This window comes from Lactuca saligna, chromosome 4 (genome assembly GCF_052625555.1).
Source record: "Lactuca saligna cultivar CGN05327 chromosome 4, ASM5262555v1, whole genome shotgun sequence".
Lineage (NCBI taxonomy): Eukaryota > Viridiplantae > Streptophyta > Magnoliopsida > Asterales > Asteraceae > Lactuca > Lactuca saligna.
In genome coordinates, this window is record NC_136420.1 from 85,669,330 (window position 1) to 85,673,169 (window position 3,840).

At 38.5% G+C, this 3,840-nt stretch overlaps 1 pseudogene; it reads right to left on the reverse strand.

The window, feature by feature from the left end:
* Nucleotides 1-3,518: 3,518 nt before the first annotated feature.
* LOC145044758 (5S ribosomal RNA) lies at nucleotides 3,519-3,637 on the reverse strand (annotated as a pseudogene).
* Between the last annotated feature and the right edge of the window lie 203 nt (nucleotides 3,638-3,840).

The window sequence follows — 3,840 nt, forward strand, 5'->3', positions numbered from 1 at the left end:
AGTTAAAGGGCCCAAAATGACAAGATTCAAATTCTGATGTTTGAAATATGTCAAAACAGTTTCAATAAGGTATTTTCTGGAAATATATTCTTTTGAGGGATTAAAATTTAAAATATTAAGCATAATGGGCCAAAAATGGAATTTTCGGCCCAATAAAGCCCAATATGCGAGATTTTCAAATTTGAAGGGCTGAAACCGTATTTTTCTGTAAAATAGGGGACTACTAGTGCTCCAAGTCCATTTCAAGGGTTAAAAACACTTTTCATATTTAAAAAGGACCAAAGATGCAAAAATTTTCTATTTTGGGCCAAAAGTGTAAAAGTTGCGAAAAATGAGGATTCAACCGAGAAAACTTCATTTTGAGGGACTAAAACTGTTTTCAAATAAATATGAACTGAAAAATACCATTTTCAACAAGTTTTGATATTAAAATGTCAAGAAAAATGGTCTAATGGAAATTCTTTTATTCAAAGGGTTAAAAGTGTAAACTCATAAAAGAAAGGGGCTGCAAACAGAAAAACTCCAAAGTTTAAACATTAAATCCGTTGAGATAAAATGCGTGGTACCGCGACTACCGACAAAACCTAATACACCATCAACACCAAAAATCGTTACTAAATAAATTGATTCGGTCTCGAATCAATATCGAATCTGAAACTACTAACACGGCGATACTCAATACACACGCGGACATTTCAGGAGTTCAATACATACGTGGGAATACACAGATGTCGATACACCATCTTTGGGCCCAAAAGTGTCAAATCTTGCTTGTTGGGCCTAGCTAGCCAAATGACCTGATCTTTAGGCCCGAAGACAACTTACTTACATGGTTGTTGGGTCTTACATGACCTAACTCCGTGTAAAAGGACTTTCAATGGCTTTTAGGCTATTGGGCCCCAAGGGTCCTTTGGTATGGCTAGTAAAGTCGAGAATTCACAAAAATGCGGGTCGGGCCAAGGGCCCTTCGCATTCACTATAGCCTTGAACGACTTATGGAATTATTGAGGTCTTCGTGCCCTCTTTTCTCCTCGGTTGTGGGGCCACGAGAAGTCAGAGTGGTTGGATTAAGTGAATAATACGGACGATGCGTAAGGGATCGTTAGTATGGTTGTAAATTAGTCGTTTCTATTAACGCGTGTTTATAACAATTCACAATTCACATTTAAATTCAATGTCACCTGGAATCATTGACTTCACATGTCACAACGATACAACACCACACAAAAGGCGTAATTCAAAGTATTAGGAAAACATCGGGTTTTCCTAGGGTTTTTCAATACATACAACTACGAGATGCATAACAAGTACAACAAATTCTTTTTTTTTTTTTTACATTTATAGAAACAAACAAGCATACTTACGGATCTTCACACTTTTTATACGATACTCTTTTCAGAAAATATCGGATTTTCTGGTGGTTTTTAAAACAATACAAAACGTTTTATTTCAAACATTACTTATGAACTCACCAACATTTCATATGTTGACGTTTTTCAAAATGCTTGTATTCTCAGGTAACAGGTAAATCGAAGGGAAAAATGTATTCAGTGACGTCATGTTGTTTGTTTAACTATTATCGAACAAATTACTTTTGGGGATGCAATGTTTAAAACAATGTACTAAGTGTAAACTCTACCAGTTGTACTATCTCAATGCACGGTGATGAATGATGTTATGTTTCATGTATATTCAATGTAATGGTATTCAATTAAGTCACAACAGCCTCAGACGTTTCCGCCGTCTGGTTCGGGGGTGTGACACAAGACCCGACTTGTCGACTATTATTATTATTCTAATCTACCTCATCAATCATGTGAATATGCCACATAGTAAAGGTATTAATAATATATTAACTGGTGTTTTATATCCTTTTGTAATTGTTGTAAGTACTGTAGTATTTGTAATAAGTGACTACTTTTGTACTATTTTGCCTTAATTTACGGTTGAGGCATAATGTGATGGCTAGATGCCATGCTAAATGCTCCCTGTCAAGAGATTATGGGAACCAAACGCGACCCCTGCAATGTTTGCAAGCCGCGAACATCCACATTACTATGATCACGTATACCCAATATAACTATCACAATGTATTGTGATTCATTGGTATAGTTAGATCCTGAAATTGGTCAATGCTATAGCACCTTGTTATGTCTGTTCTGTTATCGTGTATTGTAAGCGTATTTATGTAAGTGTATCTATGTAAACACATTCATGTAAGCTTAACTATGTAAACGTATTCATGTAACAAATAATGTACTAGCATAGACTCATGAATGAGCTGACTCTTGTGTGATTCCTAATTGACTTTTAATTTAAGTGCTTGAATTTAAAGTTTGAACAAATGAAAATTCCAGGTTGTCACATCATCCCCCCGTTAAAGGGAATTTCGTCCCGAAATTAAAGTCTAAGCAAATAAAGTAGTTACAGATAACTAAGCGAATAGATGAGGATATTTCAATTTCATTTGATCCTCGCGCTCATATGTGAATTCCGGTCCTCGCTTGGCGTTCCAGCGAATCTTCACAATTGGGATGCGGCTTTGCTTTGTCTGCTTGACCTCACGGTCCATGATCTCTACAGGTTCTTCCATGAAGGCGAGGATCTCGTTGATCTCGATCTCGTCGAGTGGGATTACGAGATTCCTGATGGAAAGGTACATTTTCAAGCTTGAGACGTGAAGGGTAAAATGTACATTACTGAGTTCACGGTGTAGGTTGGGTTTGTGAGTTACAGGGCCGATTCGTCAAGAATCCCGGAGGTCCTAACTATCTTGGATTTAGCTTACTACGCTTTCCGAAGCGTATCAATCTTTTCCAGTGTGATGCATCCAAAACGATTTGGTATATCACTTGGATTCCTAAAGGTTTCTTCCTCTTGCTTCTCCTCCCAATCAAGGGTCACTCCCTTCTGAGTCAAAGTCGTAAGAGGTTCCGTAATCCGCGATGAGTTATGGATGAACTCTCGACAGTAGGTCAGCGAGACCTAGAATTTGGCGAATTCTTGTCGGTGTCTTCGGTGTTGAAAAATTCTCAACGATTTTGATTATTGGAAGGGTCCTCAAGAATTCCCACATCACTAATACTGTGTTTCAGGAATTCGACTCTTCAATTTCCAAAACTCGTATTTAGAGAATTTCACGAAGAGTTTCTCTGATCGTAATGTTTCCATGGTTTGTTGTAGATACTCTTTATGATTTCCTTCTTACTATAAGAGTAGATAAGTAAGTCATTTACAAGGACAATGAGGAACTGATCCAAGTAAGAATGGCGTACCCTATTCATTAAGTTCATGAATACTAAGGGCGTATTGGTCCTATCCAAAGGATATCACTACGGACTCGTAGCGTCCGCATCGAGTTTGGAAGATTGTCCTTGGGATATCCTTCACTAACACTCGTAACTGGTGATACTCGGATCTTGGGTCGATTTCTGAAATGCACCTCGTTCCTTGTGGTTGATCAACCAATTCATCTATGCGAGGCAGAAGGTAATGATTTATAATGGAAATCCTATCGAGGTCTGCACTACGAGGACTTCCCAAGGTGTTACCCATACTAGTACTCCTCTCGCCTAAGCACGTTTAACTGCAGAGTTCTGATGGGATCCGGTGCATTCGCATTGGTATGATCGCATCCGCTGAAGTCTGTCTTCTTGAAGAATAAGACTCGAGTTCTCAAAGTTGAGGAGCTTGGTCTTCTCATTCTTTTTCTGAGTAATCATTAAGCTGTCTGGACGGTTCTCGTGTCTCCGTTGGTGTGTGACTGTAGGGCGGTCGGGTTACAAGAGTCGTATTGGATTCTAAGTTCGTTCGCATGCCGATACAAGCACTCGTCATCTT